This window comes from Molossus molossus, unplaced genomic scaffold (assembly GCF_014108415.1).
Source record: "Molossus molossus isolate mMolMol1 unplaced genomic scaffold, mMolMol1.p scaffold_m16_p_16, whole genome shotgun sequence".
Lineage (NCBI taxonomy): Eukaryota > Metazoa > Chordata > Mammalia > Chiroptera > Molossidae > Molossus > Molossus molossus.
The window spans coordinates 9,478,075-9,500,288 of NW_023425351.1; the positions used below are offsets into that span (position 1 = coordinate 9,478,075).

At 39.9% G+C, this 22,214-nt stretch overlaps 1 pseudogene; it reads left to right on the top strand.

The window, feature by feature from the left end:
• Positions 1-17,896: 17,896 nt before the first annotated feature.
• On the top strand, positions 17,897-18,689 carry LOC118631857 (annotated as a pseudogene).
• The last annotated feature ends 3,525 nt before the right edge of the window (positions 18,690-22,214 follow it).

The following is a 22,214-nucleotide window of genomic DNA, read 5'->3' on the forward strand; positions in this document are numbered from 1 at the left end:
CTATGTTTTCTATAATACTTTTGATTTCTAGTCCTACTCTGCTCTACTCAAGTTATTTGGAAGGTCGGGATTATTTCCACAATGCACAATATAGAACGAGCGTGGGGCCTTCATTAGCATTAATCTTGGGAAGGATACTCTTTAATTTTACTACAGTGAAGCCATGATTGGATTTTAAAATTTCTTCTAGAAATGAATCCCACAGGCTAAGCCCATGCAGTATTAAGTGAAACAATTTATCTAGAAATTATCTAATTTGGAGTGAATAAAGATAGCAGGTTCAGATAATATGTCTCAAGATAAATATTTGGGTCATGACTGATTTAGTTTTGACGATTTAAATTAACCTGACAAACTTCATGTCAGCCCATAACCCTTTATACTTGAAACTTGACTTGGCAGCCTTCATTATTTAAAATGTTTTCAGTTTCCTTTAAGCTGCCCTAACGCTCAGAGCAGCCAGATGTTTGCAATTTTGCAGCGAAAACTCACTGAATACCAACAAGATCCTTCACTGAGCCCAGACTTCCTGGTTGAGTCAGGGACTGGTGCTGGGATGGTATGCCCAGAATGAACAAATTGAGGCTGAGGAGGGGGGATGGAACCGTCCGCTGACACCTGAGTGCCCTGGCCCGTTCAGAATGGGTGCTTCTCTCCGCCGGTGATTTCACGTGCATCCTCTGTGCTGCCCTCAGTCTTTTCCTAACTGACTTCAGATCCCTCTTACTGCCACTGCCCCGAACAGGAGACATATTTGGCATGATCAATGCTTTTCCCTGCCTGCCTTTTCGCTGCTTTTTAAACCAATTAAAAAATTAAGACTTGGACCCACTTGCCTCAGGTCCTCACCTTCAGCAATTTTTTTTGTTGTTTTTCTTTCCCAAACTGCTTCTCCAGATGGCTGAACCATAAATAATACTTGATAAGATTTCTGTCATTTTCCTTCTGTTTCATCTCCATGCTGTTGTGATAGCATAATCCCATGATTTCCCATCCATAAAGTTAATGCTCTACCCTTCAGGTAGTTGTATAATCAATGTCTCTCATTGCTTTTACAACTTATATTGGGAATGGAAATTCATTCCTCATTGTTATAGTGAGCTATCACTTATAGTAATAGGAGAGTCATCTTTGACATCCTCTTTCCTCACTGTTGATATTGTTTTCAGAAGCTGCTATGGACTCTTTCCAATCATGATCTTAAACCCAACCTTTCTTTTATTCCTGGTGTTACTGCCTAGTTCCGACTCATCCTCTCCTGCTTGGATTAATCCACCGTAGCCTCCAGCCTGGTTTCCACACCTCAGCTCTCACCCCATGCCAATATATTTGCTGCAATGTTGCTGGAATAGATGAGCTTTCTACAACTCATACATGATCATGTTATTCTTCTGTCTAAAATTCTTCAGTGGTTCTCAGCTACACAGATTCTAAAATCCTTTGCATGACATTTGAATCCCTTGAGAATTGAATACCTGCCTATATTTCGGCACACTCGCAAGACTCACTCCACACGAGAGCTAGCAGCTCCTGGGGGCCGCACGGCCGTGTCCTCCACTCTCATGGATGCGCCTGCCGGCAGACCCCTGGCCCTGTCACTGGAGATCTTCCATGATACCCCTGCTCTGTCCTTCTAGTGTGCCTAATGTGATATTGTCTTATATCACATGCTGTAATAGATTATTTTTTACCTGTCTGAATTTTCTACTAGAGTTAGACAAGAAGCCCTATGGACAAAGTTTTTAGTAGATTAACAATATATTTGTGAAAATCTGAGGTAAAAATATATTTCCCATTTTTTTATCAAGTTATGTAATTACCAACTTTTCTTTGAGTAATCGCCATTATTCACATGTCACATATTTCCAAAAGAAGTAATTTATCTAACAAGAAATCCACATCATATCATTATAGTGAAGCATAAACAGTAGAAGCTATATAGCACAGAATGGGTTGGTGTATATAATGCTATCTTGTATGCTAGAGAAAAACACAAATGAAAAAGCAAAAAACAAAAACACAAGAAACATTACCTACAACTGGGTGTTATAGCTTAGCTATTTTTAAAAGTCCATTGCTTAAGACTGTATTTAGTTTCTGACTTTTAAAAACCTTTAAATATTAAACAGTTATTTTATAGTTACTATGTTTTTCCCACTGTGCATATTTTCCCTTCTCCATTCAAACAAGGATTGTATGAAGATCCTGATCAGGATTACCTTGGCCTTTGGATTCCATTAGGGTCAAATTTAGAACTTGGCTGGAGCAAAAATCTGGCTCCAGCACACCCCTCCCTGACCAGCATTCTGTTTGGCAAAGTCTGCCAGGTGCCTGATTGCACAGAGAAATGGGATGGGATCACTCAGTGTGACAGTCAAGAGAGATTTCACAGATCACAAGTGTTTGGAGAGACAAGTCAAAATCGAGCCATGCAAATGTAGCCTGCCATCTTCCACTAAATGGGGGTGGCCTGCCAAGCAGGAGTCCAAGGTCACATGGCAGCGCTGCTCCTTTGGACAATAGCCCAATAAAAAGAGATGCCTCGAGGTATGCCACTGGTGTATGAAAAAAAAAATCCAAACTCTGTTCTTTACCTGGTCAGCCAGCAAGTACAGGGAAATTGGGGTTTAGCATGACTTGGTGGATAATAAACCTTTAAGTAATGGCATTTTTACAGTCCGTCCTCAAAGGAGTACAATGCCAACTTTGTTGTGAGGCAGATGGTGGGGAAAAAGGTGGATGTGAAGCTGATCATTTAGCAGGCAAATTAATTTATGTGACAATAACCAGCCTCCAAATTGGGTTTATTGACTCATTACATTTTCTCCCTATGAAATTTAGTAAAATGCCAAACTCTACATTTTAAAGGAGCTGAAGGTTATTTTCTCATTTTAAAAGGGGGCACATTCAGCATTAGTTATAATCTATAGTAACAATATTCCCACAGCTTCAAGTTAGTTACTGATTTTTCTGTAGAATATGGATAATATGATTGTAATAAAAGTATGGTACTCAAGCAATCCTTAATTAATCTTTAAAATAACCAATTATTGAATTGCTAGATCACTTTTTTAGGAACCTAAGTAAAATTTTCAAGACAAAAATAAAATATACCAGTGAAACATAAAATTGTTTTGATAAGTGGGAAAAAAGAGGAAGGAATGAAGGGAGAGAAGACTGAGGCAAAAGTTTTAATGTCATTTTAGCTCCTCCTTGAATTAGAAAAGTCTGCTTAATATGTGTCTCATTGACCTATTAAGACCAAATTAATGAAAAGGTAGGACTTTAATATAGAAAACAAAAAAGAGAAATAGTAACAGACATTGTTGCTCAAAATGTATAGCAGGCTGTGTGATACATTATTACAAACCAGCCATTTCAACCTTTGCATCTCAGGGCACACATAAACAAATTTTTAAAATTCTGCAGCACACCAAAAAATACGTTATTTGCTGATTTGACCAAAAAGGGTATGATTTTGATTCATTCACACTGGACAACTATTGTTGTGTTTTCTGTTGTCATTTTTTTTTATTTGTCAATCTAAGGAAAAAGAGGTCAGTGCCCCTGACTAAGTAGTCAAATATTGCATGTTTTAAAAATTCTTGAAACACATGGGTTGAAAATCGCTTTTATAAACCACGTCTTAGAATTGCTGGCTAAGTCTCTGCTGGGGCTTCTGCCTTATGGTGCTGACAAGAGCCCGAAGCTCTCTGGAGGACGGATGTATGCTCCACCACACCAGGGCCCACCCAGCGCCAGGCCCCCGTACCTGCTGGTCTCCAAGCGGGAAAGAGTGCATCTCCTGAAGTTCTCTCGCTCTCACTTTATCACCACAAGTCAGGAAAATTTGGTAGAGATTTAATTTTTCACTCTAATACAAAAATAATTGGCATAGTAAGCATGCTTTAAAATTTAATTTTAACCAAAAAATTACATAAATACATTCTTTCTTTTTTTTTTTTTAATTAGCCACCCTCTTCCCTCCTTCCTTCTCCCTCCTCCCTACTCTCCGCCCCGTCCTGAGGCCCGAGGGCGGGGGGCCCGGGCCCATAAACACATTTTTTTTTGGCAAAAATTTAAACAGTACGGATGATTCTATTGGCTAACAAGAGTATGTGCCTTTTTTTCTCTAGAGATAATCCAGGTAGTTAGTTGTGTTTGTATTTATGAACACAGAGGTATGCACATGTTCTCTGATTTGTATTATTCACAGAACAACACGTGTGTTCTTGGAATGATACCACATCCTACAGAAACTCAAACTCAGTGTTTTCATAGCTGCACAATAACCCACAGTGTGAATGTGCTCTACTCGGTGTATTCAGGTCTTTTTGTTTCCTCCTTTGAGATGAATACAGGGGCTCACATCTTGCTTGTTGTGAACAAAAACCTCTAACTCCACCATTTTCTAATGTCTTGTCTAGAGGAAAAATCTGGCAGGAGAATAAATATAACAAAGCATAACAAGGGTTACTAATCCCTAACTTATTTAGAAATCAGTTTATCAAACAAACCATTTATATAAAATGCTCTCTCAGATGGTCTACCCAGCATGTCTCCTAAAACACAACACTCCATGTTCGTTATGTGTCTCCTCTCGGCTCATGGGCTCTCCGGTGGTCTCCATATCCCCTGCTTTTCTGCCTCTGTCTCCCCTTGAGCATGACTTCCAGACCATTCTTCCTACAATTTGGATCATGGCATCTTGTGCTCAAAAATTATTAACAGCTCTCTCAGCAGCCAGTTTGGATAACTCTGAATGTCAGCACTGGTATTCACGGTTCAGTCTCAGGGGGAGCTAAGGGGATTCAGTGCTGTTCCATCTCAACCACTGGCCAGCTGTGAATTCACTGATCATGTCGCTGACCCTCCCTGAGTCTCAGTTTCCTCATCTATAAAAGAAGGGATGGTGACCGCATAGCCTACATGGTTATTTGCATTGTAAGACTCTCGGCCCATTTAAGTATTGATCAAAGAGCTGAGAAATTCTGTTTGCTGTGCCAACTCTCAGATCAGCAGTGTATTTCATCCTCACTTCAACACAATTTAAGATCTTTTGAAGGATTTTGCTTTCGTTTTAAACATGTGAGTATTGATGTTTATTGAAATCCGAAAGCTGGAAGGGACCTGGCTCATTTTTGCACCCTGGCACCACTTGCTGCTAGTGACATGAGGAGCTTTTGCCAGCAAGGCCTATTTTAATCAAAAGCTTTCATCTGAAATGCAATTCACAATTTCTGGGTGGTAAAGAATAATTCCCCACAGGATGACTGTACAAAGCTGTAATGCTGAGCTCTTTAAATACTTGCAACAGGAGGTAAAACTCCTTTCATTGAACAAACTTGCCTCAATTGCCCTTTGCATGCCACTGTCCTGAGGACGTGACGAATTGGAGGATGCTCCTGGCTTCTGCGCAGCTTAGAGCCGAGTAGCAGATAAGCCATGAAGACTACAATATGTTAGATTATGGCGAATGTCATTATAGAAGCATCACGAACTCTAGGAGTTCACAGAGGGAAGAAAACACTTGTGACTAGACTGAGGAGGAAAATGTTCACGAAGAAAGTGGTCTTCGTGTTGCAGTTAAAAAAATTTTTTTGTTTAGTTTATTTCCCTGTTTTTTTGGTTAGTAGTAGTTCAAAGGCTTATGGAGGAGGAAACTGAGAATGTGCCTTGGTGTAGACTTCACTTTTCCTCACCTTCCCAACCAGGCATGATTGTTAGCCGAGTTTCAGTGATAGACTTGGTGGCAACACGGACATCATGACTCCCCTTCGGGCACATGACCCAGGCATTTTAGCAGTGGGCGTCAGGGTGGCCGAGTTTCAAACGGAAATGAGAAAGCTGTAGCCACCACTCTTCGTAAGTCACAACCAATCTATCCATATCAAGTAAACATTTTTGTTACCACAGTTGAAGTTTGAGTAGTGATGCGTATGAACACTTCTGTCTCTTTTCAAGTCTGGAACCAGTGGAGAAGTAGATGAAAAATCAAACAGGTAGTCAAGGTTATTTTTTCTGAGCTGCTGCTGAGCCCTAAATGGAGAAGGCAGATGGAGTCTGGCCAGTCACCCCATGCCCCTCTGTCCCCTCCTCCCCACCTGCCTGAACTGACTGGCCCTCTTAAACTGCAGGCTGGAAGGTCGACTAAGTGAGGGCCCACAGGTTGCATGCCAGGAGGACAGGCAGCTGCTGCAGGAGAGGAAAGGGATGAATGACACGGACAAGCTCAGTCCCTTCTCAGAATTCACCTGTCAGGGAAGCTATGCCTCCCAGGGGGATGGTGAGGCAGAAGCCGGATGTCGGGGGTGTGTCAGTAGAATGCTCCATGTTAACATCCAAGGCATGAAGAACATTCCTGGGGGTTTCATTTCCTACCCCAGGCTTGTGTTTGATCCCTGGATGGATGAAATAAACAGTTTTATGTTTTCTTTATCAATCTTGCTCCAGCTTTTGCCTACATAAGATATACATCCGTTGTACCAGCAGTGTTATTCAATGCATTGCTGTTTCTTTAGGGAAATGTTATTCTGGAAATGACAATTCTCTTCCTGTTCTACCCTCCATCCCTGGTCTTGCCAAGCTGTTTAGTCAAGTATAGATGTCCAGACATTATACACTGTAACTGAAAGACCATCTAAAAACACTCCCATTATACAATGAGAGCAAAATAAAAATGCTCCAAATTTTGCTATTGTGGATTCCTGAAAATTAACAAATTTCCAGGGAGAAAGTAAAAACCAAATATGACCCTCCAAATTTTTAAAATTTCATTCTCAACCAGAAAGTCTGCGCTGTGATTCTTGGTAGCAGCTGTAACCCAGACTGTGTCTTCCAACCACACTTTCTTCGGCACCTTAGAAGTACAACCAATTCAAGGTAACGCAAGTCTCTCAGTGTTTTACTTTTTAAAGAATTCAGAAAGATAATGGAACACAAACCACACCATGAGTTTCATTCCAATCACACACAGATATACACATATGCACACACACAAACACAAACACATACATTCATGCACACACATGTGTACACACAAATATATGTACATATGTATACACACAAATGCACACATACATAATATATATATACATAAGGAAGTCACTGTTGGTATCAAAGTTAACTGAAGCAATCTGATATCCACAGAACCCGGAAATTAATACAGTGTGGAACTTCACTGTTGCACCGACATGAGACTATGGCAAAGATGAGGTGTCTGATGGAAGAACGGACAATTATACATTGTTTTAGTCTTGCCATAATATCAGTTAGTCTCTACTGCACTTAGGTTTAATTGGGAGAACTCCCCCATCAAGCAGCGGAAAAGCTCATTTTGCATTGTTTCCTCTCAGTATTTTGCAAAATTTCTTGCAGAGATTAGAAATTTGCACTCATTGCTGCTGCAGACCCAAGATATTATTGAGGTGTATTTCTTTCCCATCCAGCATGATCAAACCTCTACTTCCAGCACCCCCTTTTTCCAGGCAGTCCTTGATCTCCTTGAGTTGAGCTGAGGACAAGACTCTGACAAATGATGCAGCTCCCACTACTTCTGTGCCAGTACCTCTGCTTCTTGCTGCTGAGTTGCTTGGGACTGTGGGGCCTGCCTCCTTGGGCAGGTGTCCCCACCTCTGCAGGTCTGTCTCCTGGAGATGCACTCTTGGCAGATAAAGGAACTGAGCCAAAGCTGTTGAACCCGAGCCCTGAGGCTCCTATAGAGGACAATTCCTTGTCATGGAATCTGCCTTAGAATGCTTCCTCATCTCATGTTTAGAATTGTCCAGGTATCAAATGTCTCATGATTCTTTAATAAGAATATACATGTTTCTGCCATATAACTTTCTAAAGTACTGGTATATGCCTCTAGTATTCTACTTCATTTGTTCTTCCCTTGATCTTTTATGGGAAATATTTGTTGAATAGTTAGCAGTTTAACTTACTTTAAAAAAGTTGGTCCCTTCCACCTGGCTGGTGTGGCTCAGTGGTTGAACGTTGACCCCTGCACCAAGAGGTTGCTGGTTTGATTCTCGGTCAGGGCACATGCCCAGGTTGTGGGCCCGATCCCGAGTGAGGGCGTGCAGGAGGCGGCCAGTCGATGTTCTCTCTCATCGATGTTTCTATCTTTCTCTCCTTCTCTTTTCCTTTCTCTATAAAAATTAATAAAGAAAAAAAAAGTTGGTCCCTTCTCTTTCCTATTATAATTAAGCCTAGGCCATTTTGCTGGAACTGAGTGCTTCATTGCTTTTATTTTTTTATTTTTCAGACCTACGTATTTCCATATGTTCCTAGCTTTTACCTCATAGGAAAAATGAAGTCTAGCAATTCTGGATCTTCTAGGAGCATCAATTATTTAGACATACCTTGCCTACCCACCTGTGCTGATAAATCTCATCTGAGTGATTTACCTTTATGCCCAACTCTAACCCAGGGCCAGGCTTTTCAGTAAACCAGTGATTCTTGGTGTGTGGTTCCCGAACCAGTAACCTCTGCATCCTCTGAGAACTTACTAGAAATGTAAATTCTTGGACCCAACCCCATACTTACTGAATGGAAATGCTGAGGGGAGAGTCAGCATTTATTTATTTTATTTAAACAAGCCCTCCATATGCTTTGCTAAGTGTCTCAGTCAGTTAAGGATGCTGTAACAAAAATACTATAAACTATATTTCTTAAGCAACATACATTTATTTTTCACAGTCTGGAGTCTGTGAAAACCAAGTTCAAGGTGCGGGCCAATCTGGTTTCTGGTGAGAGCCCAATTCCTGGTTTGCACATGGCTGGCTACTTTCTTGCTGAGTCCTCACATGGAGGAGAGAGAGATCATCTCTCTGGTGTCTTTTCTTATAAGGGCACTAAAGCCATTTATCAGGGATCTACCATGATGACCTAATTACCTCCCAAAGACCCCACCTCCAAATATCACTGGAGTTAAGGTTTCAGGTATGAATTTTGAAGGACATAACCAGTCAGTCCATAGCACTCAAGTTTGTGAGCCAATGCCCGAAACAATATTCAGGCTCGGACCAACTCATCCACATTGGCCCTCCTCCGTCCCTTGGCTGTATTGAAGCAGTCTGCAGGGTTAGCGGATGCGCAGCTCACCTTCTTAGATGGCCAGCACAGAAGTAACTGAAGTGCTCAGAGCCTCTCCTGCTGACGACGCCTCAGTCAGTCCCAGTGGTTTACACAGAATAACCCATTTGTCCTCATGACCAGCTGACTGAGCCAGGTACTCATTTTATACTCATTTCTTTTCATCCCCCCTTCCCCAGCCCTTGACAACCACTTATTTTTTAATTGTCTCCATAGTTATGCTTTTTCCAAAATGTCATATAATTATGTCATATAGAATCATACACTATAGATCTGTTTCAGATTGGCTTCTTTCACTTAGTAATATGCATATACGTTTCCTTCATGTCTCTGCATGGCTTGGTAGCTCATTTGTTTGTTTTTTAAATCCTTCCCCGAGGACATTTTCCAGTTTATCTTCAGGTAGAGTGGGAGGGAGGGAGGGAGGGGGGGAGAGAGAGAGAGAGAGAGAGAGAGAGAGAGAGAGAGAGAGAGACACTGACTGGTTGCCTTCGGCATGACCCTGACCAGGGCTGGGGACTGAACCACAACCGAGGTATATGCCCTTGACTGTAATCGAACCCAAGACTCTTTGGTTCGGGGCTGATGCTCCAACCACTGAGCCAAACTGGCCAGGGTGGTAGCTCATTTCCTTTAAGCACTGGATGATAGTGTACTGTGTGGATATACTGCGTGCTATTTATCCATTTACCTATTGGTTTTGTATTTATTTTACAGACAAGAGAGCTAGGCACAGAGGACAAGCAGCTAGCCCAGTGCCACATACTGGAACAGCTGTCACGGTTAACACTGCAGGAAGCACACTGGTCCTCAGTCATCTGCTTCCTGAAGTGTCTGTCCTTTCACTTAACAGATACTTACTAAGCACTCAGAATCCTCTTAGATATAAACTGGTCTGCTGGGACTACTTGCCCCTTTTAAAAAATAACATACATATTTGTTTGAAATTATAGTCTCAAAAAATGAAAACTTTTGTGCTAATTAGTTTTTCCTAAGAAGTTAGTGAGATACCATTTCACAAAAAATGCTACATATGAGGTTGCCACTCACTGGTGACCAACCCGGGACATGCATCTTTCCCCTGCACTTAACTGCAGGCTGTGTCATCTAATAAGCATAGGCTTCGAAGAAAGACAACCATGGTAGAATTTTGGCATTTCTACTTATAAGCTTTTTGCCGATAGAAAGGTAACTGTCCTGAACATCAGTTTCCTTAAAAAAAAGGCGGGGTGGGGGGAGATAACACGTATCTCCCAGGCTCCTGAGGATGAAGCCAACAGGTAAGAGGAAAGGATCGAGCGGGGCCTGTGCGAAGGTGTTCCCTGCATCCATTTCATGGTGTGAGCACAGGCTTTGCCAGAAGTGCTATCTAACTGCTGTGGGCTGAGTTGTGCACCCCCCCCAATCAATATGTTGAAGCTCCTCCCACCAGTACATGAAAATAGACTGTATTTGGAGATAAGGTCTTTAAAATAGTAATTCAGTTAAAGTGAGGTCATTAGAATGATCTTGATCCAATATGATGGGTTTCCTTATAAGAAGAGCAATTATGCCCGGCCAGTGTGGCTCAGTGGTTGAGCGTCGATCCATGCACCAGGAGGTCACTGGTTCGATTCCTGCTCAGGGCACATGCCCAGGTTATGGGCCAAATCCCCAGTGGGGATCATGCCGGAGGCAGCTAATTGTTGTTCTCTCTCATCGATGTTTCTCTCTCTCTCTTTCTCCCTTCCTCCCTCTCTAACATCAATAAAGAGAAAAAAAAAATTTTTAAAAAAGAAGAGCAATTAGGATGCAGTGACTTCAACATGCTCATGCACATGCAGAGGGGGGACTATGGAAGGACAGGGAGGAGAAGACAGCCATCTACAAGCCAGGGAGCTGCTCCCGGAGGTACCAGCCTGCTGACACCTTAATCCCCTAACCTCCAGAACTGTGAAAAATAAATTTCTGTTGTTTAAGTCACCCAGTCTGAGGTATTTTGTTACGGCAGCCTTAATAAATACTAATAAACTAAGACAGAAAGTCCTTGAACAATATTGTTTTGTTTAACATCATTCCATTGTAATGTGAGACACTAGAAGAACTTAACTCTTGTTTATATCAATTAGCATATGGTACAATTTGTTACCTTATAAGTTGTTCCAATTTAAATCCCAGAACCTGCCCGGCTGGTTGTGGCTCGGTGGATTGAGCCTCCTCCCAAGACTGAGAGGTTCCAGTTTGATTCCCGGTCAGGGCACATGCCTGGGTTGAAGCCTTGCTCCCTTGTAGGGGGTGTGCAGGAGGCAGCTGATCAATGTTTCTCTCTCTCCCTGCCTCTTTTATTGATTTATTTGAAAAAAAATCAATAAAAACATATTATAAATAAATAAAATCCCAGAACCTATCAATGATGTTAAATGAGGACTTACTCTATTAAATAAACTAATACAGTAATACATACATTTCGTTTTTACTTTTGTCTGAGGGATATTTATAGTTTTTGTTATATTAATCTTATTTTTTAAAATCATTTCTGATTCTCTTCACTTGTTCTTTTAGTTTTGAGTTACCTCTGGAGTAACTTCTATAATCCAATACAACTTTCCCTCAACCTCCTCCTCTGTGCTGTTAGCAAATATATTACATTTTTATATATTATAGGTCCAGCAGTACAATTATACACATCTGATGTGCTTTTGAAATCAATTAAGAGAAGAAAGGAGTATAAATATGAATTATACTATGTTTTATAAATACATAATTACCTTTACCAGAGTCCTTTATTTTTTATGTGGATTTAAACTTACTGTCACTTGCTTTCAGTCTGAAAATCTTTCTTTAGTATATCTTTTTCTTAATTTAAATGTTTTATTGTTGACATTATTGTAGATGTCCACCATTTTCTCCTCCTTGTCCCCTTCCCCCCAGCCTCTGCCCTTCTGCCAGTGGCCCTCACCACACTATTGTCTGTGTCCAAGGGCTCTGCATATGTTCTTTAGCTAATCCCTTCACCTTTACCCAGTCCCCCTCACTCCCTTCCCCTCTGACATTTATCAGTCTGTTCCATGTACCCATGCCTCTGGTTCTTTTTGTCAGTTTATTTTGTTCATTAGATTCCACATATTAGTGAGATGATCTGTCTTTCTCTGACTGGCTTGTTTTGCTTAGCATAATACCCTGTATGTCCCTTCATGTCATCTCAGAGGGTCCGAGATCTTTCTTAAAGCTGCATACTATTCCATTGTGTTTATGCACCACAGCTTTATTATCCACTCATCTACTGATGGCACTTGGGCTGTTTCCAGATCTTGGCTATTGTAAATAGTGCTGCTATGAACATAGGGGTTCATATATTCTTTCTGATTGGTGTTTTGGGATTCTTAGAATATATACGCAGAAGAGGAATTGCTGGGTCAAAAGGCAGTTCCATTTTTAATTACTTGAGGAAACTCCGTAATGTTTTCCACAGTAGCTGCACCAGTCTGCATTCCTACCAACAGTGCACAAGGGTTCCCTTTTCCCCACATTCTTTCCAGCACTTGTTTGTTGATTTATTGCTAGTAGCCATTCTGACAGGTGTGCAGTTTTAATTTACATCTCTCTGATGATTAGTGACATCGAGCATTTTTTCATAGGTCTGTTGGCCATCTGTATGTCCTCTTTGGAGAAGTGTCTATTCAGGTCCTTGGCCCATTTTTTAAATGGAATTGTTTTTCTTACTAGTGTTCAGTTTTATAAGTTCTTTATATATTTCGGAGATTAACCCCTTATCAGATGAATCATTGATGAATATGTTTTCCCATACAGTGGGTTCTACTTTCATTTTGTTGATGGTTTTTGTTGTTGTGTTGTGCAACTTTTTAGTTTAATGTAGTCTTATCTGTTTATTTTTTCTGGTGTTTCCCTTGCCCTAGGAGACATATTATAAAAAATATTGCTCTGAGAGATGTCTGAGATTTTACTGCCTGTTTTCTTCTAGGATTTTTATGGTTTTATAACTTACATTTAAGTCTTTTATCCATTTTGAGTTTATTCTTGTGTATAGTGAAAGTTGGTCATCTAGTTGAACCTTTTTCATGTACCTGTCCAATCTTCCCAACACCATTTATTAAAAAGACTGTTTTTACTCTGTTGTACGCTCTTCCCTTCTTTGTCAAATATTAATTGACCATAAATGTGTGGGTTGATTATTGGGCTCTCTGCTCTGTTCCATTGATCTATATGCCTGTTCTTATGCCAGTACCAGGCTGTTTTAATTACAGTGGCTTTGTAGTATAGTTTCTTAAATATTTCTTGTAAGTCAAATCTGCTATCAACAAATTTTCTAAGTGTTTGTTTATATGGGACTGTTTATATTTTGTCTTTATTTCTAAAAGATAACTGCTATATAAAAAATTCTTTGCTGACAGTTTTTTTTGCTTTGAGCATTTTGAAAATATCTCACTTCTTTTTGACTTCCATTGTATCTGATGAAAAGTCAACTATAATCTTCATAAAGTCCCACTTTAGGATGATTTTTTTTTTTTTTTTCTGATTGGCAAAGTCATCTCTGGTTTTCTCAGCTTGCTTATTCAGGAGTGGAACCTCTGGCTTATAAACCAAGACAGGCTGAGGGCATTCTGGGGCCCAGTATTTTTAGTATTTGTACTTCAGGGTAGAGTCTCCATCCCCAAATGGAGACTAGGTTGAAGAAGAGAGCCCCTATCTCTTGGCTGCACCCTTCTGGAATTTAGCCTCAGCCACAGGTTGCTGAGGGCAGGATGAGGAAAGCTGCCATCTTACCCCTTCCAGGAAGAAAACTTAATCCTCCAACTGGTTGCTGGGAAGAAAGCAATACCTGGTTCTTGGATACATCCACCTGGAGTGAATTTTGCATCTCAGTGGAAGGAGAGAGGGGAGGAAGGAATAGACCATGGTTCAAATGCCATAGATTCTTGCTGTTCTTACTAAGTTTTATCAGATTTTCTTCAATAAATGTGTCCTCATTTACATTTTAGCCTTAAATAGTCGTCTTTTTATAATTTTGATCTGTTCCTCTGTGGAGTAGATCCAAGGAGCTCCTCATATTTTCATGCCAAAAATGGAACTTCTATTCACTTTAAGTCATCAATCTTCACTAAATCTCTATGTATACATTATAATTCATTTCATATAACTGTTAATGGACTTAATTGTGTCTCCTCCAAAATTCATATCTTGAAGTCCTAACCCCCAACATTCCAGAATGTGACTATATTTGAAGATGGACCTTTAAAGAGGTGAATTTTTAAGTTCAAATGAGATTAAATTAGTGTGGCCCTTTTAATATGACTGGTGTTCTTAAAAGATGAGACACCAGGATGTACATGGCACAGAGAAAAGACTACGTGAAGACACAGTAAGAAGGCAACCATCTGCTAACTAAGGACAAAGTTTGCAGGAAAAACCAAACCTACTGACACCTTGATCTTGGACTTTCAGCTTCTACAACTGTGAGAAAATAAACTCCTGTTGTTTAAGCCAACCAGTCTCTGATATTTTGTTATGGCAGCTCTAGCAAACAAATACAATAACTGTGATGATTTTTCCTTTTGCATTATTTTTTTCTCCGAGAAACCTTAGTGAACACCTTCCCATCCCCTCCTGTTACCACTAAAAAATTTTAAAACAAAATAGAACATATCCTGGCATCTTTTTTTTTCCCAGCCTGCAGTAGAAGTGGTGAGTTTACTGAAGTGATGAGAGACATTTCTACTTTCAAATGGCTTTATCTATCTTTTTGGACTATCCCCCAAAAGAACCAAATCCGATTAGCTTACTTTTTTTTTTTTTTGCAAATTGGGTAGTATAATTAATATTTTGGAAGCTTTATTAACTCATTCTTCCTATACCCCACAAATACACTGTTTTTCTGGCTTGAGTGTTACTCAAAATCCTTAGTATATTTTGTTTTCATTTCTTTAATATTGTCTTTTTCAAAGATAATAAATAATGTGAAGTTGTACTCCTTTCTTTGTGGGAGGACTCCTGCATAGTTTTCATTGCCTTTAAAGTGTGTTATTATTTATTTTGTTTAATTTCAGAAAAACAAGATGTTGCTTTCTGGCTTTATTCTATCATTATTTTATTCCACCGTCTTGCTTCTGGAAAGCCTCTTAAATAAAGGAAAGATGGTGCAAATTTGGGGTTCTGTAGCCTACTTCTTGAGAATCATTCTAAGAGGATTTGTTTCTCACTTTCAAATTAATTTTTATTTGTGCCTGTAAGAAATTCAGATTTTATCGGATCCAGAAATACATCAAAAAAATTATTCACCACGACCAAGTGGGATTCATTCCAGGGATGCAAGGCTGGTACAATATTCGCAAATCAATAAACGTGATACACCACATAAACAAAATGAAGAATAAAAACCACATGATCATATCAATAGATGCTGAAAAAGCATTCGACAAAATCCAGCATCCATTTCTGATAAAAACGCTCAGCAATGTAGGAATAGAGGGATCATATCTCAACATAATAAAGGCCATATATGAAAGACCTACAGCCAACATCATACTCAATGGACAGAAACTCAAAACATTTCCATTAAGAACAGGAACAAGACAGGGATGTCCACTTTCGCCACTCTTATTTAACATTGTACTGGAAGTCTTAGCCACAGCAATCAGACATGAAGAAAAAATAAAAGGGATCCAAATTGGAAAGGAGGAAGTGAAACTGTCATTATTTGCAGATGACATGATATTGTACATAGAAAACCCTAAAGACTCCATCAAAAATCTATTAGACTTAATAAATGAATTTGGCAAAGTAGCAGGATACAAAATTAACGTCAAGAAATCGACGGCATTCTTGTACATCAATGATGAACTCACAGAAAGAGAAACTGAAAAAACAATCCCATTTACCATCGCTCCAAAAAAATTACGATACCTAGGAATAAACTTAACCAAAGAAGTAAAGGACCTATTTGCAGAAAACTACAGGTCATTGAAAAAAGAAATAGAGGAAGATATAAAGAAGTGGAAGACATACCCTGTTCATGGATTGGAAGAATTAACATAATTAAAATGTCCATACTACCCAAAGCAATCTATAGATTCAATGCAATCCCCATCAAAATACCAACGATATATTTCATAGAACTAGAACAAATACTTCAAAAGTTCATATGGAACCAAAAAAGACCCCGAATAGCCACAGCAATCTTGAAAAAGAAGAACAAAGTTGGAGGGATCACAATACCAGATATCAGGATATACTACAAAGCGACTGTAACCAAAACAGCCTGGTACTGGCACAAGAACAGACATATAGACCAGTGGAACAGAACTGAAAACCCAGAAATGGACCCAAGGCAATACGCTCAATTAATATTTGACAAAGGTGGCAAGAGCATACAGTGGAGTAAAGACAGCCTCTTTAATAAATGGTGTTGGGAAAATTGGACAGCTACATGCAAAAAAATGAAACTAGACCATCAACTTACACCATACACAAAAATAAACTCAAAATGGATAAAAGACTTAAATGTTACCCGTGAATCCATAAAAGTTCTAGAAGAAAATGTAGGCAACAAAATTTCGGACATCATACGGAGCAGAATTTTCACTGATACATCACCTAAGGCAACAGAAATAAAGGAGAAAATGAACACATGGGACTACATCAAACTAAAAAGCTTCTGCACAGCAAAAGAAACAATCATCAAAATGGAAAGGCAACCCACTGTATGGGAGAACATCATTGCCAATGATGTATCAGATAAGGGATTAATTTCCAATATATACAGAGTGCTCATACAACTCCACAAAAGGAAGACAAAGAACCCAATTAAAAAATGGGCAGAGGAGCTGAATAGACACCTCTCCAAACAGGACATACAAATGGCCAAGAGACATATGAAGAAATGCTCAACATCACTAATCATCAGAGAGATGCAAATTAAAACAACAATGAGGTATCACCTCACACCTGTCAGAATGGCCGCCATCAACAAATCATCAAACAACAAGTGTTGGCGAGGGTGTGGAGAAAAGGGGACTCTAATACACTGCTGGTGGGAATGCAGACTGGTGCAGCCGCTATGGAAAACAATATGGTGCTACCTCAAAAAATTAAAAATTGAACTTCCATTTGACCCAGTGATCCCACTGCTGGGAATATACCCTAGGAAGCCTGAAACACCAATCAGGAAGAATATATGTACCCCCATGTTCATAGCAGCACTATTTACAATAGCTAAGATCTGGAAACAGCCCAAGTGTCCACCAGTAGACGAATGGATCAAAAAGCTGTGGTACATATACACAATGGAATACTATGCAGCGGTAAGAAAGAAAGATCTCTTATCCTTTGAGACGACGTGGAGGGACCTGGAAAGTATTATCCTAAGTGAAAGAAGCCAAGCAGAAAAAGACAAATACCACATGATCTCACTTATATACGGAATATAATGAACATAACAGTCTGAGGAATACAGTAGACCCAGACATATGGAAGTAGGGCACAGACTGACATCCCTCAGAAGAGGGGATGGGGGGTGGGGTGGTGGGAAGAGATAAACCACAGAACTTATATGCATGTATGCATGACCAATGGACATGGACAACTAAGCCGGGGACAGGGTGGAGGGGGGGGGTGGGGGGGGTGCCAATGGGGTAAAAAGGTAAAATATCTGTAACAAAAAAATAAATAAATAAAAAAAAAATTAAAAAAAAAAAAAGAAATTCAGATTTTAAACTGATTGCCATGTCAACGATTTTGAAATTGCTTGGATATAGTTAGCATTAAACTTCAGTAAAAAGCGCAATAATTTATCAACATCCTCAGGATGGAAAAAGGCAGAGGAAGGCATACAAGGTCCCTGTGCCCTGCGCTCTCCAGAGGCCCACCTGCAGCTTTGCTTTGGTTGGTTTGTGCTGGAAGGCCTGGACCTGCTGGGAACAGCACGCAGAGCCCGCAGTTGGTGCCTGCACTGGGCCCCACAGGCCACCGTGAGGAGCTGCCGCGCTTCCCAAAATTGCCACTGAAATGGGCAAAAGTCTGAGTTATTACTTGGAAAAGAAGAATGACTTGGAGGATCACTGGGTTCACCAGTTTTTCTCTGCGATCCGCTGGGAACAAGTGCCATTGATTGAGAAGTTGAGCCAGGGTGTCACCGTCATTGTGAACGGATTCGCGTTTTCTGGTGTTTCCTTCACCAGCGCCCAGGAGAACTTCCCCCTGCACTGGTGCAACAGCTGGTCGTGGGCCGCCCCACACCGGATTTGCTCCTATTCCTTCGGCTGAGGTTGGCCGAGGCTGTGGAGGCGGGGTGGCCTCAAGTGCTCTGAGGACCGGCCTTCCAGGAGTGGGTGCTGCGATGCTTCCACCAGCTCGTGGAGGACATGACCCTGAACTGGAAGTTGGTCGACACTTCCCAAAGCATCAAAGACGTTCACCAGCAGATCACTGTGCTGGCTCAGGACACCATCCAAGCCGACGCGAAGGGGCCGTTGGGGAGGCTGTGGATGCAGACGCGGAGGGACTGTTCCCTTCCCCCAGGTCCTGGAGAAGGGAGCCATGTGGAAGGGTGGATGTGTGGACCGATGTTCACATCGCACAACGAGGATTTCATTATATAGAAGGCAAACCTAGAATATTCTAAAACTAAGCCTCTGTGTTTCTGACAGTGGTCTGGGGCAAGTGTCATGAAGGTCCTCTCTCATACTGGGATATCAAGACATGTCTGGCCCTCAGAAAACACACTGCTGACTAGTACCAGTAACATAATCTACCTTGCCATGACTTAAATTTCTTAATTGGAATTAACAGTCCAAGGATGACATTGGTGCTAAATAGCACAATTGTGCCATCTGTTTCAACACCAGATTTATGGTGATTTCTACATGATATATTGAAAGATTATTTTAAGAGGTGCAGTTTATGATGAAGCCTTCTAATAGTTCCTCTTTACTAAACCAATTTGATATTTATGAATGCCCAGTGGGGACAAAGCTACTGAAATTGCATCACCACCTTCAGAAAAAATGTTTTAAAGGGCTTGTTTAATATTAATGTAGTATACAATTACTTTTGAGCTCTTGCCAAGAGTGCCAGGATAATATAGGATATGAATGTCCCAGTGTGCCTGAAAATTATTTCAATTTACCAAACCCTACTCAAGCTCCTGTTCGTAGATTTAAACTTGAGGGCAGATTCTGCAAAAGGAACAGAATATTTGCAAAAGTATGCAAATATGTCTCAGAATGAAGCCCCAGGCCTACAGCATTTTAAAGCACCTGAGATCACATGGCCCAAGGCGAGACATATAATATTCAGAAGGACAAGATGTTTCAGGAGGCTGCAGGTGGTGCAGAAGAGTTCAGAAATGGCTGTCAGAAAAGGGGAAACGTTTCCTTGATAGCTTCTTATGGAGTTACCTTTTCTCTTGGTCTCTGTGTCACTCAATTATCTCTCCTATTCTCACTAGGGTTTTCTTAAATTGCAAAAATGAGCTTTCTTTATTCTCCATCTCATTCCAGATTATACACTGGGGACCTTATCTTTTTCCTAAAAAATATTTTTTTCTAAACTAAAAGCCATTTAATCTGAGATGAATTATATATCTTCCCTAATGTTTGAAATAGCATTTTTCCTTACATTATATCATGCTATCATATTTTTATATTTAATGTGATGCTTTTGCATTAAAATTACACAAAAATGCAAATTATTTTCAGACTGAAAGAAGACAGCATAACATTTAAAATATAAATAGGTGAAGTTTAAATTTAAAACTGAACTGAGCTATTTTATCTTTGTTAATTATCTTTTCTGTTATGCAGATAGTATTTTGCAGAGGGGGAGTAAAACTTCGGTTTTCTCTGAAGTCTTGCCATCTATTGGCTAATTAATGCACTACGAATTTATTCTAACATTAATTAAAAAACAACCACCACAAAAAGTCTTTCTATTCATGAAATAGAAAATAGGCATATTCTTTGTAAAATTATGTAATTTTTCAAAAATAGTTTCTATAATGAATAGACAAATGGAGATTTTAGTGCTAGTAATAAGTATAATAATTTTCATTAGAAATATTTTGTTTGAATAGGAACTTGATAAATAGCACAAAATATAAGTATAATAACATCTAACCCATAAAAATATAGTATCAATAGTGATATGTATACTACTATTTCCATTTCACAAAAAAGGAAGTAGATTGCAGAGAAGTTAAAACCCCAAATCGCACATAGAATAACCAACAATGCCAGGATTTCATTTCATGTTTGTCTAATTCCATAGTTAAAGCTCACGCCAATGAAAAAACAATTGCTTAAAGGCCTTATAATTTTAGTGTTAGTCAAAATAGTCACTATAAAATATACGTAAGTCTAAAATGTATCCCTTGGAAGGCTGTGGCTTCTCATTATATGGCTGGATAACTGACATCTTGCAGTAATTGACAGACACCTATTGAGCACAGCCTGTGCATCCACCACATCTACCATCCTGAAGTGGGCACATAGGGGAGAGGAAGCCCCTTCATCTAGAAATGAATAGTTTCAGCTATGGGAACTATTCCTTAGTTTTCTGTATTCTCTGTTCCTCAGTTCTCTGTGTAACCTCAGGGTCTTTCTCCTCTCTTCTATTCTCTCTCTCTTTGTGTGTGTCTCTCTCTTACTCTCTTTCATTCCCTGTGGCCTCTGCACATGGTCTCACATAAAGTTTCCTCACATGGTCTTTCCAACAAACTTCTTACATGGAGGCACAGGACCCTCAAGAGTGCAAAGATGGAAACTTCTAGAATTTAAGATTAGGCACAATACAGCACAGCACCTTTTCTACCATTTTCTTTTGAGTAAATCAAGAAACAGGTCCAGCCTTGATTCAAGGGGAAGCATGAATCCTGGGAGATGTGGTTAAACAAAGGCACTGATTGCACAGATTACCATGGTCCACCTCCTGACCCCTAATAATTAATGTCTCTACATGTGATATTATGATTTATAATAAAATATATATATATGGTCTTAGTCTTTTTTCTGACCCTGGGAATTTCCTGTGATAAGAGCCATAAAGGTGTCTTTCGTTATGATGTTATGATAATGAGGTGACTTTTGGACCACGCCTAAGGACAGGGAAGGGGGGGGGCGGTTGTTGGTTATCAGTTGAGTGCACCATGTGATTAGAAAATTAGAACTTCTGGTCCCCTTTACCCCCACTAACCTCCAGAAAGGAAGAGGGATTGGAGATTGAGTTCAATCATCAATGGCCAATGATTTAATCAATATTGTCTAATAATGAAGCCTCCATAAATCTCCAAAAGGACTAGGTTTGGAGAGATTCCTGGTTGGTGAACACATGCAGATTCTGTGAGAGTGATGCTCCATAGGAGGGCTTGGAAGCACTGTTCCCCTTACCACACTACCTTGCCTTACGTATCTTTTCCATCAGGTTGTTCCTGACCTATATCCTTTAATAATAAACTAGTGACCTAGAAAGTAAAATGTTTCTCTGAGTTTTGTGAGCTGCTCTAGCAAATTAATAAAATCCAAGGAGGGGTTTGTTGGAATCTCTGATCTATAGCTGATTGGTCAGAAACACAGGTGACAACCTGCACTTTCATACAGTGTCCAAAGTGGGAGAGAGACAGTCTTATAGGTCTGAGTCTTTAACCTGTGGGGTCTGATGCTATCGATAGGTAGATAGTGTCAGAATTGAGTTAAATTGTAGGAACTCAGCTGCTGTTGTAGAACTGCCTAGTGGTACGTTAAAAACACACACATTGAAATTGGTATCAAAATTGTACTACCATATAGATGATACATTCACCCCTATAATGCCATCCAAATATCTTGTTCTATGAAGACACAGGACTCAGGTTTTAGGTCCAGAAACTCCTTATCTAAATTAGAAATTGTCCCTCTCCACCTGAAGACCTGTGAACTCAAGATTCAAATGATCTTTCTTCCACTCACCCAACACACATTGATGAGAGAGTGATAGAAAAACAGGTATCTCAAATCAGAGAAAGAGAAAATAGTAGGCCCACAGCAGTCACTGATCCATAGCAATTCTGAAATCCTGATAGGAACAAATTGCTGAGTCTTTGATTAGGTTCCAGTTTTACTCTCTAGGAGTGTTTCTCCATGGCCCTCGGC